Genomic DNA, 24,406 nt, shown 5'->3' on the forward strand with positions numbered 1-24,406 from the left:
GATGTAGAAGCATGAATCTAATCTGCAATTCTCTAATCTGATCAATAAAGTTACACACTTTACTGAATGTCAGAGAGTAGGGTCAGGTTTGGAGAAGCTTGTTTCTCTTTGGCCTCAGCACAGTCTTTCTGTTATGCTTTGTTTTTGTTTTTGTTTTGGTCAGTCGTGGGGCTTGAACTCTGGGCCTGGGCACTGTCCCACAGCTTTTCAGCTCAAGGTAAGCACTCTACCACTTGAGCTACAGTGCCACTTCTGGTTTTCTGGTGGTTTATTGGAGATAAGAATTTCACAGACTTTCCTGCCTGGGCTCACTTTGAACCATGATCCTCAGATCTCAGCCTCCTGAGTAGCTAGGGTTACAGGCGTGAGCCACCAGTGCCCAGCTTTAAACACTCCTTTATTATCAGGAATCCAGTAAAAAAAAAAATAGCTGAATCACTTGTGTTGTTTACTGTCTGCTTTTCTTTTATAAACTGACAAGTAGACTAATAATCACTGATGCCCTTCTCCATGATCAACTGCCATTTGCATGTTAGGGTTTAGTGAAAAGTAAATCTTGGCTCTAGATCTTTGCTTTGCCAGTTGCCCTTCCCTCTCCTTTTGCTCTCCCCTCCTTTTTCCTTTGGCTTGAACTCAGGACCTGGGTCCTATCTCTTAGTAGCTGTTTGACTCAAGGATTGCCCTCCATCACTTGAGTCATGCGTTCACTTCCAGGTTTTAAGTGGTTAATTGGAGATAAAAGTCTCACAGACTTTTCTGCCTGGGCTAGCTTCAAACCTTGGACCTCAGATCTCAGCCTTCTGAATAGCCAGATTACAGGTGGGAGCCACTGGTGCCCTGCTGTGCTTTGCCAATTTCTTATGCACTCCTTTGTGTATCTTTTTATCACTCCATATTTCATTTCCAGTCCTTTCTCCAATTCTCTGCCTTCTTTAGTTCTTAGGACTCCAGAAAAACTACCTTGACATGTGAGTTCTGAGCACCAGATACCCACTTTATCTCCCACTGGGCATGTGGTAGGTGCTGTCACTGTTCAAAACTGAATAGGAATGCAGGCTTAATGAGCTTCTTTGTCAGGGTATGGACATGCCCCACACATCTATGTTCCTGTTTAGTTATTAGAATGTGAAAACTTAATCATACACTCGAAGAGGAGGCTTTGATAAAGAATTTTACTCCTGCATGTTCATTTAAGACTTAGACTTGACGTATTAACGCCAAATTTAAAATTGTGTCCTCTTCATTGCAATCCTCTGTAGTTACAAGGTTCTAATAAATATTATGTCCTCCCATCATGCAATTAAAATTTTCCACCTCATTTCACAATGCAAAACATTCACATGTTGTCAATCATTTTGAAACATGATTTTCTGACATCATATAATTTCACTTCATTTTTGCAGACAGACACTGCACCAGGAAATTATTGAAGAAAGAATCCTATTATATCTTTATTTTTCCACCAAATTTCACCTTCAAATGCAGTCATTTGTATACATTTCAGTAATTTCAACAATAAACTTGCACAGAGAGGGGATGGGAAGTCGTCAGGCAGAGACTCACATATGGGATTTGTAAGTCTCTCACGGCTGAGGCTGGCTTTCAGGACTCGGTTAGAAAACATGGTTTAAGCCATGGGAAGTTTACAAGTCTTACTGCATAAAGTGGAAAGGTTGCTGCTTGAGACAGCTACCACCTGGGAAGCTGGTAGAAAAACATGCGTGGGCTTTTGAACTTTCCTCTGTTTAATAACTAGCAGACACTAATGATTTGCCAAACATCCTGATTTAAAATGGCGGTAGTCAAAAGCAAGGCTGCCTGCTGGTTCTCAGGTAGCCCACCTGTTCTCTCTACCAAAGGTCCCTTGACCTGTGCCCCACACAAAGCTGTTATTCTTTAAACCATAGCTGCTACATGTGCCTGTAATGTCTGGTTGGGTTCTCTCGCTAGCATTCCAATCTGCTGTCGAGGACAAGCTTCTTCCTGGAAACTTCACATTGCCTTTTTAATGAAGGATGCTCCTTGGGGAATGATCTCATGCATGGAGAGGTTGCAATGGGAGGTGGGCCAGGGCAGGAAGGAGGAGGGTTCATCCTGTCTGAGCAGCAAGGGAGAGCTTATGAGGACTAAGGTCTGTTCATTTCAGTGCAGAATGAAGATCTCTTCCTAGATTTTTAAAAAATAATATGGTAGATTGTTTTAGAGAAAGGTTCGACTGTATTATGAAGGTCTTGTGAGACCTTGTCATGGGGGCCAGGGAAGGGAGTTGTGAAACCGAGAAGTGTTGAAGTGGTATCTACAGCTTCTCACCCTACTCCATGATGGTTTGGGGCTAAAGCCCTGGTTCCTCTGGAAGGAACAGAACCAGTTTTGGTGTGAGCTAACAAAGAGGGGGGATTAGAAGAGCTTATAAAGTGCTTATCTTATTATCATAAGAAAGTAATTTGATTAGCCTTCTTGTGATACCTAGGATTGTCTGGACTTTGCAAGGAGTCTGGTCAGTTTTGTTTTCCAGCTAATTTTTTTTTTTTAATTTAATTTTATTTTATTTGAGAACATACTGTACAGAGGGGTTACAATTACATGGTCAGGATAATGCATACATTTCTTACCAAGCATTGCAGCCTCCTCCTTTGTTTACCCTTCACCTCCCTTCCCAGCCTCCCCCCTCCCCCCACCCAATCATACCCCCCCCCCCCCTCTGACATTGTAAAGCTGGTTTTGACATGACATTTTGTACTTCTCATTGTTGCAACAGGTCCACCTGAATCCTTAAACGACTTGTTTGTCCCCATCTCCTCCACATGTTATACTGACATCAAATATAGTGAAAGCGGGGGTTACACTGTGGGGGAGGGACATACAAAGCAACCAAGAAATAATCTTATAAATGCGTTAGAAACACATGCATGAAAGAAACAAAAACATTAAAATACATATTTGAGGGTTCGTTTTCCTAACATCACATTCTCTGACTTTTTCCGCTTGACTCATACCTATACTAGATATTGCAAATAAGGGAAACCATGGGACCTATGTTTCTTTGGGCCTGGCTTACTTCACTTAATATAAATTTTTCCAAGCCTTTCCATTTCCTAACAAATGGGGAAATGTCATTCTTTCTGATGGAGGCATAGAATTCCATTGTGTATATATACTACATTTTCTTGATCCATTCATCTATTGAGGGGCATCTGGGTTGGTTCCATATCTTAGCTATGGTAAATAATGCTGCAATAAACATAGTTGTGCTGGTAGCTTTAGTGTGGTCCTTTTTGTAAACATTAGGGTAAATGCCCAAAAGTGGGATTGCTGGGTCATAGGGGAGTTCTATGTGAAGTCTTTTGAGGAACCTCCATACTGCTTTCCAAAGTGGTTGAACAAGTTTACATTCCCACCAACAATGAAGTAAGGTTCCTTTCTGTCCACATCCCCTCCAGCATCTGTTGTTGTTAGAGTTCTTGATTTTTGCTGTTCTAACTGGAGTGAGGTGATATCTCAATGTTGTTTTGATTTGCATTTCTTTTATGGCTAGGGATGTTGAACATTTCTTCATGTGTCTATTGGCCATCCTTCTTTCTTCTTCAGAGAAGCTTCTCTTTAAGTCTTTCGCCCACTTACTTATTGGGCAGTTGTTTCTTTGAGGATTTGTTGTTGGGTGGTTTAATTTTTTGAGTTCCAAGTATATTTTAGATATGAGACCCTTGTCTGTTGTATGGCTAGTAAAGATCTTCTCCCAGTCCGTGGGCTTTCTATTGATCTTGCTAGCTATGTCATTTGCCCTGCAGAAGCTCTGCAACCTTATACAATCCCATTTGTCCAACCTTTCTTTGATTTGTTGTGTTTCCGGGTCTCTATTCAGAAAATTTCGGCCTGAGCCAAGGAGACCCAGGGTTTCTCCTATTCCATCCTGTAATGTTTTCAGAGTGTCTGCTTTTTTCCAGCTAATTTTATAATGATAAGAACACAGGAACCACTTACCACCTACTCAGCCTAATCTTTTCTCACTTCTGCTTGTTTAAGATACTTTAGGCTTTTGTAGATGCTGCAATGTAGATACCAATAAATATACTGATGTGGAACATTCAACAGTATAGGAAAGAATTTTATAAAAATGGTTCCATTTAAGTATTATGTTAAGTAATTACATTCAGGATTTTGTTAATAGTTAATCTGTGTCTCTGATATGTAGTAAGATTTGATAAAACATTCTTCAATATCTACTACGTACTCTGATTTATAAAATTGTTAATTTAAAACCACACAACAGTACCATAGCATTGGTATTAATGTCTCTATTTCACAAGATGAAACCTATGACCAATGAATGCCAGAGCTCAGAATCAAATCTCATGAATTCCAAATGTTTGCTCAATGTATACTGATAACAATTCATATGCTTTTCACTTATGGACATTTATATATCCATTTATTAGACGGACATGTATCAGAATTCTCTTTTTTTTTTTTTTAAAGAAAAGAACTTGGAAAATCCAAAGAAGATTCTTAATGATTAAGGCAGAGAGACTGCTTCTTCCATCTTGTACTTAGAGGCCTTTGTAATGCTCTTTAAACCCAGGGGCTGGTCTCCAGGGATCAGGGGATGCTTAACTTTGTTCTCTAAAGCCAAATGTGCTACAAATGAAGATAGCAATTAGCATTCATCATCCTTGGTGATTTTTATCTCCCTCTCTGGGGTTACATAGTGCTTATCACTGTGGTACATAAGTGCATTGACATGCTTGCTAACTTCTGAAATAACACTGGAGGAGAACTGCTGCTTTCTCTGAGACATTCAATGCTTCGTCTGTAGAGAATCATGGACTTTTCTCACTCTTGAAGAGTCATCATCATTGCCTGAACTCTTGTGTTGTCCATCCATGCCAAACATTAGTACCATGAAATCTGGATGTGGAAGCAAGTAATACATAACAGGATGCCAAAGAATCTGCTATGATGTTTCTAAATGCTAGTTACCACTTGTAGGAATTATTTGGTATAAAGAATAGAACCTACTCAAATAAGTTAAAAAATAGGGTCATTAAAAGATTTCATAGGCATCCCATGAAATCTGTATGTCTATATCTATATCTATCTATCTATATCGATCTCATTCTCTTTATCTCTCTCTATAGATGTACAAACATAGATTTCATGGGATGCCTATGAAATGGGATGCCTACCAATAGAATGTTGCCTCACAGAAATGAAGAAATTAGCACCTACTAGTTTCCCTTTCTAGACTCCTCTTTGCTTCTGTTTTTAAATTTTTTTTTGTTTTATTGTAAAGGTGAGGTACAGCGGGGTTACAGTTACATAAGTCAGGTAATGAGGACATTTCTTGTCAAACACTGTTATCCCCTCTCTTGTTTTTCTCCCACTTTCCCTTCCCCTTAACTTCCCTACCCCCCAAGTTGCAAAGTTCCTTTCCAATATAGTATCTTATGAGTATTGCTGTTGCGTTGGTTCACCCTTTATTCTTTGTCTCACCATTTTGTTATTCCCCTTCCTTTCTCTAAGTCAGATAAATGTATGTGTGTGTGTATATATATATATATATATATATATATATATATATATATATATGACACGGGGTACCAAAATCATAAACAGTGACAACAGGGGATAAAACAAAGCGGGAGAAGAAAGAAAGAAAACCCAGTAACTCACACAGTACGTTAAGCACACACACACAATACAACCACTCTTCTTGTTTCCATATCTTGGAGTTCATTTTGGTTAGCATCAAAAAATATACCTAGAGCTCAAAAAATTAAAACTGTCAGTAACAAATCCTCAAAGAATCTACTACCCCATAAACAAATGGGCTAAAGAATCAAAAAAATACTTCTCTAGAGAGGAAATAAGACTAGCCAATAGACACATGAAGAAATGTTCAACCGTCTGGCCATAAAAGAAATGCAAATTAAAACTACATTGAGATTCCACTTCACCCTAGTTAGAATGGCTATTTTCAAGAAATTTAATAACAACAGATGTTGGCAGGAATGCGGCCAAAACGTAACATTATTGGTGTTGGTGGGATTGTAAACTGGTTCAACCACACTGGAAAGCCTATGGAGGTTCCTCAAAAGACTACACATAGAGTTCTCCTAAGATCCAACAACCCCATTCCTGGGCATCTACTTAAATAACTACAAACAAGGCCACGCTAAAGCTACCAGCACAGGTATGTTCATTGCAGCTAAGATATGGAACTAACCCAGATGCCCCTCAGTAGATGAATGGATCAAGACACTTTAGTTCACCTCACAAACTGTGAAGTAACTCTTCACTTCTATTTGATGCTATATTTTATTCTCATCTACCATGTACAGAACTATTGGCACATAGCTCACTTCATCATTGTGGCCTTAGTCTGAAAATCTCTTAACTTTTCAGTTCATATTTCTCTGAAGTAATAGACTCTAGTTTCCCTAATTTATATTCTTGGGAGAAAAAAAAAAGTCTGCAGCAGCCCAAGTCACAGATTCACTGAGTCTAAGCAGTTGCTGTGGGGGGTTGGTGAATAGAGAGGAGAGGACTGCATGCTAGCATTGGCCAGGTTACCTAGAAATGGATCAGGGTTTTATAGACAGGCTTGTACCAGTAGAATGAAATATAGTGGGATTGTATAGGGGGCCGTGGACTATATATGACAGTGACTTTTTAAGTCACTTAATAGAGAAAAACGAAAGTCTCACTCAGAAAAATATATACTGGATATTTTAGATATAGATGCGCCTATAAAACACCCAAGAAACAATATCTAATCTTAGATGTTCAGTCAAGATTCTCCAAGCATTAATTTCTGTTTCTACTCACAAACCTGTCTTAACAAATCTAGGGAAAAGAAAAAGTTGAATTCAGATAACTCTTCTTCTCCCCCTATCCATCCTGAAAGACTACTTTTGTCCACTTGAATCCATATGATTTTCAAATGTAGACAAAACCATCACTAAGTAGGATGGGCTTTGTATAGAGGGCCCCAGTAGTATTGAGGAACCTGGTTCAGTTTTCTAATCTCATACTTATATCAGGATTTTAGAGGTTAAAATCAAGATTCTATTAATCCTGTGTAGATATCTATGATTTGCTAAGGAAAGGTTAAATTAGAATTTGTACTCAGAGAAAAGCTCTATTGAAAAGCAACTTTTCTCAGTGCTTGGGAGCTCCCTCTTTCTCCTCCTGGGGCACCATTATGATCTGGTCATATATAACCACTTCTCTCAGTTCAATTGCTGCTTCCCCAGACTTTAGTTGTACCCAGACAGTCAATTCATTCTTGTGAGATGAAGCATCTGTACTTCAACAGGCTAAGATATCAAAAAGTCTCTTCCTTTCATTTTTATGGTGCTGAGCAGAGTTATTATGCCCAGCACAGGATAACCAGTATAGCCTATTAGATAAGAAATGTGATCCTATTTCTAATACCTTATTTTCTTTCCTAAAAAGTGCTTTTGTGCAGGTCACCAGTCATCAAGCATGTGCCTGAGGGCTGGTGAGAGGCTGATTTCTCTGTGACAGTGTTTTACTCTCAACTTGGAGATGGAATTGCCTATAGGTGAAAGGGTGTGTTCCAGTCCTACTGAATGAAACATGTTAGCAGGAAACATCTTTGCATTTACCCTGTCTTCTAAAAGCTATGTAGAAGCATTATATTTTTGTTTCTACAGCTTTAGTCCCTTATCTGTCTAAAGGAGTTGCCTTTGGTGTGATGAAAGAAAGTGATTTTTGTGCATCCTACCAACTTTTTCTTCATATAAAATATGAGAATACAAGGGACCCCAAATTGGCTATAACCATACAACAGAGAAAGCCAGTGGGTGTTGAAAAAGCCACTTGTTTCTACCTTCTTGAACTTTGAAGGCTAATTAACAAAAGACTAATATCCCTGAACAGCATACAAACATGAAAAATAGCATCTAGTGAGCATTTATTGGACACTCCTCTAAATGACTTATCTGGATCATCTCATTTATTTTTATTTTGTTCTTTTTTTAAAAGAAGTGTTTTTGTTATCCTAGTTTAGATGAAGAAGCTGAGGCTCAAAGTAATTCAGTAACTTGGGAGTAGATTAGAATATGAACCAGTACCAGTCTAGCCTTTGTGTTTATAACCACTGTATTTTACTATCTTCTATATATGAGCCAAGTCATCAACTGTGATATGAGCATTTTAAGAACATAACCTTGCCTCTTAGTCATTCCCTCTCAATCATACTTAAAATCTCCCCCTCAGACCCTACCTCTTAAATTGCATATGTCCCAAATAATCTACTATAGACAGGTTTTAAAGACAAGGGACAAAAAAGGAGAAAACAAGATCAAAGAAAAGAAGGAAGATGTAAGAGGAGGATATAGGAGAGATGCTGAGACATTCATTGTCCGGTGAAGAAGGCGAGCTGGAGAGGAGACCCACTGCCTCCCTGTTTGGAAGTGCTCATCTACGCTTCGATAGTCTCTTTACCGAGGAGAGCCCTATTAGATGACAACAAACAGAGAGTATCAGAAAACAGAACCCGAAGACTGAGGGAGCGCTCTTCTGGATGTGGGAAGATAAACCCTGCATGGGAATTGCCCATGATTCTGTGCTTAGGGAATTATCCCATATGGAGAATATGAGAAGTAGAGTCTGACCTCTCTGTGAGAAATTAAGACTCAAGACTCAAGTGCATTTTAGCGAAGAAGGCAGGGTAAAGTTGACTAGCAGAGTAATCAGATAGCAATTAGACAAGTAGTCTAAACATCAGCTCCTTCATTTGTAGACTGAAAGCTATAGATTGGAATAGGGAGTGGGTGAGGCCCAGTAAGACCCCTTCCAGTGGTACTTACACCCTACCCTCCTAACCAGCTTGACTCCGCCCCCTTTAGTCCTTCTTATCATTTAACATGTTATGTATTTTAGTTATTTGGATGTTTAATTTTTGCTTTTTTCTTCTATGGGAATATAAACCTCACAAGGGCAGGAATGTTTGCACATGTCAATCACATTTTAGGAGTCTTATTAGATGCTCAATGAGTATTGGTGGATTGAATGTGCAGTTAAATGGAACAGTCTGTCTAGCAGGCCACATGTCCTTGGCCAACTTGTTCACAAATGTAATATTTATTTATATTATATTTATGAATAGATCATTTCTGGTTCATTTGATTGTTTTTGGTCTTTCCTCTTCTCCCCTCTCTTCTCCTCTTCTCCCTTGCCCTTCTCTCCTTCCACTCTCCCTCCCTTTGCTTTTTTCTCATTTGTCTTTTTCTCTTCTTTGTCTCCACTACCCTCCCTCTTTCCCTATTTCCCTTCCTCCCTCAATATCAAATTCCATCCAATACTTCTCACTGTCACTTCGAATTTAGCTATCTCCCTTTCTCTTCAAAAAATCTTGATGCTAAGCCATGAGGTAGATGAGAACCACAATTTATGGTAGACAGGTGGACTAGCAATGTGTTCTCAGAAGATATGTAGTTGAAGAGCAGATCCAAGTGGGTGCTATCTGTAAGACTCAAGTTCTCAAGTGACAGACAGAACAACACATCAGAGAATAATATACTACCTACATCTACACTAGATTGTAGGTTGTTGACCAGAATAACACCCTCAGGTCAAATATTGCCCCCTCCATACTTCTTTTTTTTCTGGTGCTTATCTTGGGGCTTGAACTCAGCTTGATTGCTGTCCCTGACCCTGAGCTTTTTAATTTTTTTAACTTAGCCTAGTGCCCTATCCCTTGAGTTTCAGCTCCACTTCTGGCATTTTGTTGTTGTTGTTGTTATTGTTGTTGTTTTGGTAATTAATTGGAGATAAGAGTCTCACTGACTTTCTTGCACAGTCTGGCAATCCTCAGATCTAAGCTTCTTAAGTATCTAGGATTATAGGTGTGAACTAGTGGCATCCAGCAAATATTTCACTTTTTATGGAAATGAAAACTTGAAACATCCCTTGGTAATATTTTTCTGGAGAAACTCTCTTTGTGTCAATACTTTCATTTAACAAAAACTTCTATAATGCTTACTATGGGCGGGGGCTGTTCTAAGTTGTTTAAAAGAAGAAATATGATAGAACCAAGTAAATTGAGGGAATGGGTGGGGCTAGAAGTGATGAGGAGAATGAAGGAAGGGGTGACTTTGATTAGATGCATTGTACTTAGAAACCAATGTGTTGAATGGAATCCCTTTATGCAACTAATCAAAGATGATTTTAAAAAACCCATCAATACATACAAAAAAACGATGAAAAACTCTGGGAGTATAGCTCCGTCTAGCATGTAGAAGGCAAAAGAAAGTTTTGATCCCCAGCAAAGATTGATAATAGTAATAATAATTTATAGCAAAATTATACCCCAGTATTATTATATATTTCATATGATAATAATACTCAAATTCTTTTTATAAATGAGCTTATGCAATGGTACATTCTATAGCTATCACTCCCCTTCCTTTTTAGAGGAAGAAGCAAAGTAAGAAGGGGTTAAGTAACTTGCTTGAGGCTATGAGAAATTATTTCAAAGTTGCAGCATTTACGTAGGCTTTTAGATCTGGCTCTATAGTTTATGCTTCCATCCATTAGCCAGGTTAATTCATCAGAATTTGCCAAAATTTTTGAAGAATTGGTTGTGGTCTTATTAAGACTCTTCATAATTTTCTGATGATAAAAACATTGGGACAAGGAAGCTATTTTAACTTCAAAGAAAATAAATTTTCAGATTGATTTGACTTAATACTGTGACGTTCTACTGCATGTATGGTGCATATGTAAATAAGTATATATTAAGTATATAAACATACATCTATTGGAAGGTGTACATGCATATACATATATATTCAAATGGTGCATGAATATATTTTGTCTAACTCATACAGAGCTTCATCAATATTTCTTCTTTATTTTCCTTTTATGCAGCAGCTTTCTTTATGCATTTCCGTTTTCCACATTTTTCAGAGGGATTGGATTAGGTTGCATACACATCTGCTGAAATATTAAGTGCATGCAATCCGCATCCATACACATTGGACCTATAGTTATGATCTATCATTTCAGAAATTCTACATGTTAAAAAAAAAAGAACAGAAAAGGCATTGAGTGCTCTGAAGTACTAGGGCCAATGAACTCCTTGCCATTCATCTTCTCCCTTCTACAGGAACGAACAGGATCAGAGTTTGTATCTCATTGGCAAATCCCTTGTCCTAAAACTACCAAAACTACATACAAGAATACACACACATATGTGCATGCATGCGTATACACACACACACACACACACACACACACACACACACAACTTTCTTGCCTGATGGAATATGCCTTGTGGACAATGGGGAACAAATCCATTCCATTGTAAATTGTTATAAAAGCAAGTAGGTGGAGGGCAGTCCACTATTCCTGAATGTTTACCAGAGATGTAATATTAGCACAAGTGCCAGATTATTCAGCTTTGTACTTAGAACTGGATACCAAATGGTGAAGCCAGATATCATTTTAAACCATTACTTGAGTCCACCTGGTATTTCTTTTCTTTTCCTGTCTCAATGTTCCTATCTTTTTTTTATTATTGTGAAAATACTGTACAGAGGGGTTACAATTACATGGGCAAGATAATGAGTACATTTCTTATCAAGCATTGGCATTGTAGCCTCCTCCTTTGTTTCCCCTTCCCATCCTCCCCCTGCCCTCCCCCTGCCCTCCTACCCAACCTTCTCCCCCCCCCCCCCCCCCCCCCCCCCCCCGCCAACCAAAGTTGTAAAGTTCGTTTTTGGCATAATGATTAGTACATCTCATTGTTGCAATGGGTCTGATAAGTTGATGTTAGGGAAATGAACTCTAAGATATGTATTCAAATGTTTTTTCTTTCATGCGACTGTTTCTAACATATTTATAAGATTATTTCTTTGTTGCTTTGTATGTCCCTCCCCCATGGTATAACCCCTGCTTTCACTGTATTTGATGTCAGTATAATTTGTGGAGGGGAAGGGAAAAAACAATTCATTTAAATAGGGATACAGGTGGACCCATTGGCAACAATGAAATATTTCTTTCTCTCTCTTCTTACTGTTTCTCTCATATGATCCAGATCATTAAATATTCCCAGTGTCTAAAGTTTCACTGCTGGATCTTTCCTCTTTTTTCCCCCCATCACCTCTTGAAAAATTCATCTTGAGGGGTAGATTTTCTTATGTGGCTCATAGAAATCAGGCTTACTTCTTTAGAGCTTAGCCATGTTTGTTATAGTGTTATTTGATGACTGACCGGTGTGTTTCACTTGCTAACTTCCTGGACAGCCCCTGGTCTCAATGGACTTTCATGATTTTTTTTTCTTGTATTATCTCTCATCCTGGCAAATCCCTGCTTTGATGTTCACACCTCTGAACATACATACTTCTGCCTTCCATTGAAAACCCACAGTGAATGTTCAAGCCCTGTCTTCTGCCATATTAAGAGTTTATAACGGGTCTAATATTGAACATACAAGTAGAAACAGAACTACCAACCTCTTCAAAATTTTTATAGATAATTCAGGAGACAAATCAATTTGATTTAATTAGACAGTTTATTCCATATAGAAAATTATTGTGTCCTGCTAAGACATGACATTATTCCCTGAGTATTCCAATCCATAATTATTTAGGTGAATATAGTCTACAATGCCTGAGCAGCCAGATTTAGCCAGTCATTTTTTGACTGTACAATTCACCAAATAAGGAGACTTTTACCTATGTACATACTCGAATGCTTAACATCAAGGACTAAACATCCTGATTATTTTGTGAATTTTTCATAATTTAGCTGGGTGTTCAGGCTTTGTGTAGACAGACTACAGCATGCTTTCCAGTATGTAACCTTTTGAATCTGTTTTATTGATGTAGAACAAAGTTTCATTTGCTCACTGATTTTAATTTAAAAAAAGAAAAGCTAATGAGTGTTGGATTGAATTCTTCACTGAAGGTAATAAGCCTTGTATGTTTTGTATATAAAAAAACTACTGCCCTCTGATTGTCAAAGTTTACTTCCTTCTTTTCAGATTCTTCTTTGTATTGTTGTACAATCTAGGTATATCTGTTTAACATGAAATGCAGAAAATGACAGGGCTCAGACAGCTACTGCATCCAGTGACAAAGATTACTGTCATCCTGGCTCATCAGTTAATTCATCATTGGCAATGGTCCATTCCATTTCCTGGTAACCTAGCAACAGCCAATGATGGGGAGGGCTGTTTGCCATGTGACAATGGTATGTGGTACTTTCCAGAATGCTTTTACATAAAAATAGGATGATAATTTATAAATTTACATTTTTATTTTAATAAATGGGAATATTTGGTTTTAGGGGTTGACATTCAAAAGGGAGACAATTTTATTTCATAGACCATGACTTTAAAGTGCTGGACTGGTGACTTGATCACAGAAATGGAGCTATCAATTTCACACATAAATAGGGCTTAAAGTTGAAACTGTGAATGCCTTACTTTACCTTAGTGTGACACCTCCCTATAGATTAACTGTATAAATTAATATAGCAAAATAAGAACTATTCTTATATCAGTGCACACACACACACACACACACACACACACACACACACACACACACACACACACGATTTTGAGTCTAAACTTTGGCCCTTAATTATTTTTAATCAGTGGTTTGAAAAAAAAACAAAAACAGAAAAGTCTTTGATTAACAATGATAATTGTTATCTTCAATAAAAAAATAGCAGTTTCATATAATCTTCCTAACCCTCTATGATGATTCATGGTTCGACAACTCATTTAAAAATCTGCTCATTTGTTTTCCCTGATTGAATTTCCTGATGTTAGTATGTATAAATGTATTAGCTCCTATTGAAGCTATCTTCTGTTAAGGAAGTGATAGAAAATCCTATTTAAGTGTCAGAATGCTTTTTCTCTTGTTATGACAGTATCATTGAATAAATAGTTTTAGTTTGGTGTTATAGTTAAAATCTATAATCACCACTACATAAATTCTTTTAAAACTATATTTAGCCACATCTGCAAAGAAAGAACTGGAAAATAGACAACTACCTAAGACATGCATTCTGTTAAATATTAAAGAGATCTCATCAATGATTTTATTAGTCATTGAGCTCAGTAAAGGCCGCACTGCCATCTAAAGCCTAATGATTTTTTTAAAATATATTTAAAGCCTTGCACTGCACCTTTAAATATTGAACAATATTGAAAAATATTGAAGCTCTTTTTTGTATATTAGCTGTAGGCAGAAGTGTTGTATGATTTCCACTCCTTTCGTGACATTGTAATGATGTTACCACATACAACTTTATCTTGCATGAAAAGGTGAAGTCATGAGTGATTTCTCCAATTTAAAAGCACTCAACCCTCACAGTGCTAGAAATGAATATTTTGCATATATTCATGCAACAATGATTCAATTTAAGATTTCTATTTTCAAACATTGCTTGAAACCTTCACTATGTTAGTAGTAAAATTGCCAAAATGTGTAATAAGATTTATTATAGATGAGTAGCATTTTATTTAGTATTTCATGTTAACATGCTTTTAGGGTTACCTGGTTTAGCAGGAGAATTCATCTTTCTTTTCTAATCAGAGATAACATTTTATTGTGTTTTAAAGTATTCTTCCCATACACATATTAGCAATAGTTCTATTTCTCTATCTATCTATCTATCTATCTATCTATCTATCTATCTATCTATCTATCTATCTATCTATCTATCTGTCTGTCTGTCTGTCTGTCTGTCTGTCTGTCTGTCTGTCTGTCTGTCTGTCTATCTATCTATCTGTGGCACAAACAATTTTTTGCCTGCCAACACAAACTAAAATACTGCTCATATCAACATTCAATGGAACAATACCTTTTTAATTTTCATAAAGGGAGAGAAACATTGACTTCTCCTCTGTAATTCCTGACCTTTCTTCCCATAATAACAGCAAAACTCTTTCTCTCTGAACATCCTTAAAATGGGTTCATAATTGTTTGTGAATATTTACCTTTTAAGGACCCTGCAAAAGCCTTGTTTATATGGTATAGATGCTTGATGCTCTAGTACTATAAAAATGCATGTGGGTTTCCTAAAAGCTACATCAAGGCATATGTCACAGGCACAGAAAGTATAAATTGGCAGAAGCTCTTAATTGAGGGACCATGTTTCTGAAAGAGATATGCACAGACGGAGGAAAAGATCTGTATAAACATGGTTACCTGGAGGCTAGGGGTAGAGAAATAGGGAAAGTATGTAACCATTTCATGACTCCAGAGAGATGGTCACAGTGGAGGTACAAAAATGTACACATTCTTTCCATTTCGGTGGTCATTATGCATCTGTAGGCTCTTAAGTCTCTTTTGCATTCAGGATTTTCAACCACATCAACAATGAAACAGGGAGCTTTCCACAGACTCGTCTTTTAAACAGCATCTACCATCTACCCCCTGCCATGTGTTTTGAAAGGATGCACACATGTGCACAATTATGTAAATATGCACTTGCACACGAAGTAAGGCCTTGTGTATGTCAGTGATCTTTTGGCATATACCTGAGTACAGAAAGCAGTCTGTTCTGATTTTCATTCACACAATTCCTAGCATTGCTAGCAACTAAACCATCTTGCCATTACAAAGTCACTCACAAAAGACACAGATATACAGATGCTTCTTTTCTTTGCTTACCTTTCATTTTATAATATAGAAAGCTGTTGCACACTGGGAGGGGTAAGATGGCAGTCAGTGACTTTGCTCTGCTTTTTCGGGAGGGAAGGAGAGCGGCGATCTTATTAGGCTCCTGGGTGTGCCAAATTTTCCTAATTACATGGAAATCAGAGGTAGCCCCTAGACTGTGGTATCTTACCTGCATGGAGTAAACACTCCCCTGCTGTCACTAATGTCCTATAAATCATGTTAAAGAGAAGCATAATTAACATGCTTTATCAAATTGAGCTTCAAAGCCATGAGGTTCTGAAATGAGTAAAATCATATTTCTAAGTTAGCAGTTAATAGATTCTCCAGGAAATAACACTATTTGTGGGTACCTTTACACTTTTCTACTCACCCCTATTCTATGGACATCTACAGAAGGCAATGACAGTCTGGGTGAGAAAAATCATCAGCCATAAACTGTGTTCAGTGTCACAGATTAAATCTCTCTAGGAGACAAAGGATGTAGGGTCAGAGACAATGGAGAAGCCATCTCAGATCTGACCCCCTCCTCCCAAAAAAATCCCCCCAAAAAAACATTTATAAATTTGCAGACTGATAAAAGTATATCTTTCCCACTCATGTCCAAATTAGTTCTGTTTGCCTTTCAAACATTTAAGGCTAGTGTCCCTGGTTTCAGGACAGGACAGGTGGCTTGGAAGAAATGATTTCTGTCTTCTTCACTTCTTTTTTTTTCTATTTTCTTTCTGTATCTTGAGAAAACATTCATCAATTTGCCAAAAGCTAATTAGAACTCCAGCTCATCTGGAGGTAGGTGCCTAAGTGGAATAGTTGAAAGATATTTCGAGGGCTTCTGGCCCCCAGGACTTTGTCTGTAGAGAATCTGGAGACTCTTGTGTAGGAGAGCACTTTTTTTTTATTTCAATGACAGAAAAAGACCTAAGTTGCAAGTTTCCTTAGAAGGTAGTGGTTAAATTGCATTCATAACAAGGTTTACTTGGTTGATAATAAAGGTGGAGAGAAATAAAGGCTAGTGAACAGAAGCAGAAAGAGGACACATAGGGGAAGTCAGGTATGACATGTAATTGTTTCCCTAAAGGTCCCAGTTTGTGTGAGTTTAGCACTAATGATTGGAAAGGAATCATGAATCATTATGTGTAATATCCATAATAAAAACAGAGGTGAAAATGGAGAATCTCTATCACCATACTACCATATCCAGTCAAACATGGGGAAAATATTTGTTTTTACCTCTGTTGGCTGAGTACCCAGGGAGAAATGTCCTCTGATGGTTTGGAATACTAGTAGTGATAGTACCTGGAATTAGAGTTTGAGGCTCCTCCTCCATTCCTTGTTATTCCTATCTGAATCACAGTATGTGATTTGCTTGTACTAAATTTTCTTTTTTCTTTTGCTTTTTTTCCCCTTCTTTTTATTGTCAAGGTGATGTACAGATGGGTTACAGTTACATAAGTAAGGTTTTAAGTACATTTCTTGTCAAACTTCTTACCCCTTCCCTCATTTTTCTCCAACCCCCCAGGAGAATATTTTTATTTTATTTTTTATATGTTCTTTTTAATTGTAAAACTACTATACAGAAGGGTTACAGTTACATGAGTAAGGTAATGAGTACATTTCCTATTGAGCATTGTTACCTCCTCCTTTGTTTTTCTCCTACCGTCCCTTCCCTCCCCACCTTCCTAACTCCTCCCTCTTCCCCGCCCCCCAAGTTAGAGCCAGTAAGGACTGAGCTCTGGCCTCTGAGAGGAAGGGATCCTGAACACTTTCTGGACCCATCAGTTGAATATGTGGCTAGGAGCTTGGAAGGATGGATGTGTCCAGAGCTGGGTTAAGCTAAGTGTTTTTTATTTAAATAAACATAATTTTAAGAATCCAGGAACTGTGTGTATGCTGAAAAAGAAGAACATTTTCTATGAGGGTAATAGAAATTGCATTGTTTTTGACCATTGTATTAAAACTTTGAATAGAAGGATCATAGATTCTGGGTTTCTGGAGTCTACTTAAACTTAAAAGTTGCAAATACTGTGTTTACTTGTATAGATGTGTGTTTGTATGTGTGTGTGTGTGTGTATGTGTGTGTGTTGTTGAAGTGTTTATTTTTAGTTATATTTATATTCTTTGCAAGAAATGTTTTTTTTTATAACTCTGAAAGGCTTTTTTTATGAATTCATAAATCAGAAAACAGCTCTCTATTAGGCCATGAGTTCTAGATCTTTACTGAGGATCATATTAACAACTCACTCTGCATATGCTTACTATGCCATATTTTTGTCTATGCTATATTTGTCTCCAAAGTACATACTACTTTTGAATCTACTAATACTTTAATTATTTGTTTCCTTCTCCCCAACCCCTAATAGCTATCTCTCACAAATAATATTTGTTACCAAATCCCTAGGGTTTGAAATAGTGTCTGATACACAACAAGCAATCAAAAGGTACTTGTTGAATAAACAGAATAAATGGATTGAACTTATCAAGCTGATTTTGTTTTTCCAAATATGCAAAAAATTTGAATTCAAAGAGCCAACTTTATCTTTTTTGCTCTCTACTACTTCATTTCCTGTTTGGTCCCGTGTGTTGTTTCTTTGACAATTTACATGACACCAAAATGTGGAGAAAGGAAAAGAAACTCACTTAAGTTCTTCTATTTCACAAACACCGAGGAATTTGGCCATGTTAGCACATTTTCCACCATCCAACTGGTTGCTTTGACACTTTGAGGATATCACTTTCCCTTTCATGCACTGGTATTTAGTCTTCATGGTTTCCTAGCATGGGAATTTGACCACAGGACACATAGCATATTCCCCAAACTAAAAGCAATTAGATGGGTGGCTTCATGAGGTGTTAGGGCCCTAAGTCGGAAAGTACTACAGTCTACAGAGCTGCCATTTGCTCATCTCATTGATACAAATACAATTTACATGGTATATACCTATTGTTGATCGACTTCCATTAAAAACTTTGTCACCATATATGTCTAATCCTATTTTTATTTCTTGAAAATAATATATATATATATATATATATATCTGCAGAAAACACCTAGCTATTTATCTATTGGAGAAGAGATTGGAGAAGAGAATAAAGAAATAATACATTGAATGGTGCTTGAGTCAGTGTAGACTTTAGAGCCTCCTTCTGTCCCTCTCTGGCTTTCTTTGGATGAGGAAATCTACCTTACACCTGCCTGTATGTTTTCAGGAGATGTTTGGGGTTTCTGGGGGCTTCTCCAGAGGTGACTGTGTTTCAGCTGTAAGTGTTGAATCCAAAATAGTCTACTGGCAGTGTGTACATGGAGCAATCATGGAGAATTCTTCAAAACAATCTCAGGTTGGTAAAAATTTTCCACCCCAAATAATAATAACAGTAATAATAATGCCAACAGCAACAATAAACAAAGATATGCCCTGTGTGTTTCCACCCAATTATTAGCTAATAATGCATAATTATGATTAATTCCACTCTTTAAATGCAGATTCTAAAGAGCAATAACCATTTATTTTATGTTTTCACGTTATTTTCCTGCACGTCCTTTCTGTCAATTATGTGTTGTCAGGCACATCTGATTGTGCTCCACTGTGGTTTCGATGGTTTGGTAATTGTACATTAAAAAAAAAATAACAACACGTGTTTAGTATAAAAATTAATTACGTTAAGCATTCCTACTAATTTTGCCAAGCAGGAAAAAAAAAATGGCATCTCACAAATTTTCAGCATAAAGCGGGTGGCCAGCCTACTTAGCAGCTTTATGATCTGTGGCTGGGTTTCTGAATGAGACTCTGTCATGGCAGTTTTCTGGAACTGAGACAGAATGCAGTGGACGGCAGGCTGCCCCCTGCTCTTTCCCCTGTGTTCCCTGAAAATTTTCCTCTGGCCTCCACCTAATCAGCCACTTCTCACTTACAATTATAATAACAGTGCTGAAAATATCATTTTGAATTGTCGTTGCATTCCAAATTGACAGAGAATCTGGCAGCAAAGCTGGACGGTCAAGGATACGGCTCTCTTCTTTCCGTTTGGTCCTGTTAATAAGGGGCTGATTCTGGGCACCAAAGAAGAAACCCCATTAGATAGGCTGTAGAATTCTACCCAGACAATGTGGGCACAGTGACGGGAGATAGCCAAGGGGAGAAAAGGAGCGGCAAATTCAGAAAATTGGGTGAATTAAAAAGGGAAAAGTCTGTTCAGTATTGCAATCTTTTGAGAATATTTTCTTGGGAACTATTAAAAATATCTGATTCTTAAGCCAATTTTTCTGCTCCTGTAACTGAAAATAGTGTTTTATACTGTGTGTGGGGGGGGGGGGAGGGAGGTGGATGGAGCAATTAGTTGGCTTTATTTCTGAGGTTTTATGACTTTAATTCTTTTATTGATTTAATCAGCCACAGACACAGCCACTAGCAGACAGCAGACGGTGACGACTTTGTATCCTACCCAGAACAGTGCCTTTTGATTGTAGGTTAATGTTAATGACACATGAAAAGGTAGACCCGTCTTAGGAAAATTTGTGATGAACAAATAAAGGCTTGGGTAACATTTCGAATCACACCAGCACTCACACTATAGGAAAGATGGCAGGAGCAGATTCTAGACCCAGCCTGCCGTGCTCCAGTGATGAATTTGTTTACATCCTTTAAAAGTTCTAACTCGGTACCGACAAGGTGACGCCCTACTTTTCACATTCATGTTCAATTCACAAACATAAAGAGACTCGGAGCCATTAGGGAAGCTTTCATTTTGGCTGGAGAAGGATGAAATGATAGTGATAGTGGCTTTCATAGCAGAAAATAATTGTATACTTTTCTTCTTATTATTTTTGGCAAGGCACACACAGTTCGGCTTTCCGGTGTATTACATCATTACATTGTATAATGCATCATAATGATAGAGTGAATAGAGATGAGGAAATGCCAGCATCGGCTCCAAGTTTAAAGAGAGAGGAGAGAGGAGACTGTGTGGATTTTTCAGCTGGGAGACTGCTGTTCCATGAAGTATTCTCTGAGATGAAACAAAGCTGCCTTCCCATTTGGCATTCACATTAATTGTGGACTTGCCAACTGGCCAGTTTCATTGGTGTATAAATTAGTGGGGCATAATTCCACTTGTCTCAAAACCCAGAATATCTGAGGCATGCTCCCTGAGACTGTGAAGCTAAGCCTGTGAATCTCGTTGTTCTATGGGTTTGTACCCAGGTCTCAGAGAATGCTTCCTACAGTCTTCCAAATATGAACCCGCCTCTCCCCAGTAGTCTACCTCAGCATACCTGTTTGAGAGGTAATGGCCGTCATTAGGATAAATTGGAGTTTCATGATTTTCAGCGGTGCATTTTTCAGATGTATTAAAATAAATCATTTTTTCAAGTCCTCGTTATGGTAAAATGAGACTACTGAAGTCTCCAGAGAGGAAATTGAAACCTACTGTCATTAGTAAGAATACGAAGAAATGCTTCGTGAGAGGCGAGGATGATCTAGGGTCCACCATTTAGGATGTACCAATGGGGTGCCAAGAAATTCAGTGACAAAGGAAAAGGGCTTTTGCTCACTGTATTTACTTGTGATATTTATTTGCAATTATGTTGTCAAACATATGCTTTTTCCATGGCTAAATTTTCTTTAGTATTTCAAATCTAGCCAACCCAACTGACACTGTCTCCTACAGAATCTTATATTTTCAATTCTATAGTAGATGATTTTAGTAACTACAGATAGAGGACCCAGGCTTAAAATGCCTTCTTGACCTTTTTGTTTTATATTTATTTATTTATTGGTGAATTTTGTTTGCTTTTTTTTTTTGAGACAGTCTCACTAGATAAGCCAGACAGACTGGCCTCTAACTCCCCATCCTCCTCCCTCAGCCTCCTGAGTACCATGCTGAGATTGCAGGTGTGTACTGCCACACCTTGCCCCCTTAACCTTTTATGATTACAATTGCAGTTAACTGAATGGTAAATGCTCACTCTTTAAGTCCACAACTGAGATTATTGTATGCTTTGTATTCTCCTGAACCAGGCACACTAAATAGATCTCAACCCTCTTTCCTTCCTATTTTTGTTTGTTTGTTTTGTATCTGTCTTGGAGCTTAAACTCAAGGCCGGATCATGCTCTTTTCATCTGCTCATGCTCTTATTCCGCTCAAGGCTGGTGCTCTACCACTTGAGCCACTCCTCTACTTTCAGCTTTTTGTTGGTTAGTTGGAAATCTACGAACTTTGAATCTACAAACTTTCTAGCCTGGGCTGTCTTTAAATCACGATCCTCAGATCTCCTGAGTAGCTAGGATTATAGTTGTGAGCTACTAGTGCCTGGCTCTTCTTCAAGTTTATGAACTAGAGGCATAGGCTTTATTAAAGAAGTGGAAGAAAGGAAGAAAGAAGGATGAAAGGATAAAAGATTTAGAGCTGTGTGTAAAGCTCAGTGATACAATGTTTGTCTAGCATGTATATGGCTTTGGGTTCAATACCAGTTTTGAAAACCAATGACAAAAACCAATAATAAAAACCAAATTCTCCAGTTTGTGTGTGTGTGTGTATGTGTTTTGTTGGTTGTGGGATGAACTCTGGGCCTGGGCACTGTCCCTCAGCTCTTCAGCTCAAGGCAGCGTTCTACCATTTGAGCCACAGTGTCACTTCTGACATTTTCTGCTTATGTGGTACTGAGGAATCGAACCCAGGTCCTCATGCATGTGATGCAACCACTCTACCACTGAGCCACCTTCCCAGCCCAATTCTCCCATTTTTAAGATACAGAAATATTTTGAGTTTTCTCCACTCATGCAATACAAGGTTTACATGGTCAAATAAAATAGAATTGTATTTCATATTTGTGAAAATTATGATTCCTTCAGTGGCTAGCTTGCCAGTTAACTCATTTTGGTATTTTTTATTTTGGGTATTGACAATGGCTGTGAGTGCATGTTATAACTACCAAGTAACCCCTGCTTTCACTGTATTTGATGTCAGTATAATTTGTGGAGGGGAAGGGGAAAAACAAATCGTTTAAATAGGGATACAGGTGGACCCATTGCAACAATGAGATGTATAAGTCATTATGTGGAAAATGAACTTTACAACTTTGGTGTGTGTGGGGGGGCAGGAAGGATTGCGGGGGCGGGGGCAGGGGGAGGATGGGAAGGGATGGGAAGGGGAAACAAAGGAGGAGGCTGCAATGCTTGATATGAATTGTACTCATTATCTTGTCCATGTAATTGTAATCCCTCTGTACAGTATTTTCACAATTAAAAAAAGTTTTAAACACAGTACCAGATTTGCTTAGTTGTTAAAGTCATGGGCTTTGGACTCGTATGGATGAATATGTCTGAGTGCAAATAGTGGTTCGGCTGGATACTTCCTAAATGACCTTAAATTTTGGTAGCTTTATTGTTGCCTTTGTAAAGGAGAATGATAGCTACTTCTCAGGTTTGCTAGGAGCGTCCATGGAATGCGCCATTAAACTAGCTTATTGAGAACACTCAACAGATGTGTTCTCTGGAACACTCAACTCAGCTATTATTTTTTAAATAAATTTCCAAACCTCATTACAATTTTATGAAATAGCCAGTAATGATTCTATTAAGTTCTCCTATTTATTTGTTTTGTACTGGTACTGGGGCTTGAACTCACTGCCTGAACACTGTCTTTTAGCTTGAAAGATCAAGGCTGGCATTTTACCAGTTGAGCCACAGCTCCATTTCCAGCTCTTTGGTGCTTAATTGTAGATAAGAATCTCAGAAGCTTTCCTGTTTGTTCTGACTTTGAACCACAATCCTCAGGTCTTAGCCTTCTGAATAACTAGGATTACAGCTGGGAGCCATTGGCACCCTGCTTCTTCCTGTTTATTTTTATGTCTACATGGGTACAAAGAAAGACTCCTTTTCCTGGAATTTCTATATCTCCTTTCTTCACCTAAGTATTTTCTTCTCAGTTAAGGTTTGTTTCCTGAAGTTAGCACTTAGTTCTATTTATTGCCTCATCCCAGATATTTATCTCATCTCACTGTTTTCAAGTCATCATGTTAAGTGTTAGAAATATAGCATTAAAAGAAGGGGCACTGGGCTCATGCCTATTTTCCTAGCTACTCAGGAGGCTGAGATCTGAGTATCATGGTTCAGAGCCAGCTTGTGCAGGAAAGACTCGTGTGAGTCTTATCTCCAATTAGCTATCAGAAAACTGGAAAGTGGAGCTGTGGCTCCAAGTGGTAGAATACTGGCCTTGAGTTCAAGAACAATGTCCAGGACCTGAGTTCAAGCTCCAAGAGGAGAGAGAGAGAGAGAGAGAGAGAGAGAGAGAGAGAGAGAGAGAGAGAGAGAGAGAGAGAGAGAGAAAGAGAGAGAGGAGGGAGGGAGACAGGGAGAGACAGGGAGAGACAGGGAGACAGGGAGACAGGGAGAGAGAGAATCCCTGCCAGCATGCAGTTTACAATCCAACATATAAATACTGCAAAGGTAAGGTCTGATTTTGGGTAAGGTTTAGGGTATTAGGAAAGTACATCCATGGGAACTGGTATAGTCTGGATTGAAAATGTTTCTGGAGCAGGGTTGGAATCTACAAGATGATGAGAATGAACTCAAAAGCAGAGATGGAGAGTGAATGTATCATGTTCAGCACCTGTGCAAAGGCCCAAGAGAGAAATGTGGCTTGCCTCCTTGAGCTGCTGATTTGTAGGCTCTCTTTCCTAAACCCTTAGTGAACAAGGAGTTCCCTCTTTTTGAAAGTTCACATATACTTCCTGTTAAAATTATTCA

The sequence above is a fragment of the Dipodomys spectabilis genome, unplaced genomic scaffold (genome assembly GCF_019054845.1).
Source record: "Dipodomys spectabilis isolate Male_0828 unplaced genomic scaffold, ASM1905484v1 ptg000141l, whole genome shotgun sequence".
Lineage (NCBI taxonomy): Eukaryota > Metazoa > Chordata > Mammalia > Rodentia > Heteromyidae > Dipodomys > Dipodomys spectabilis.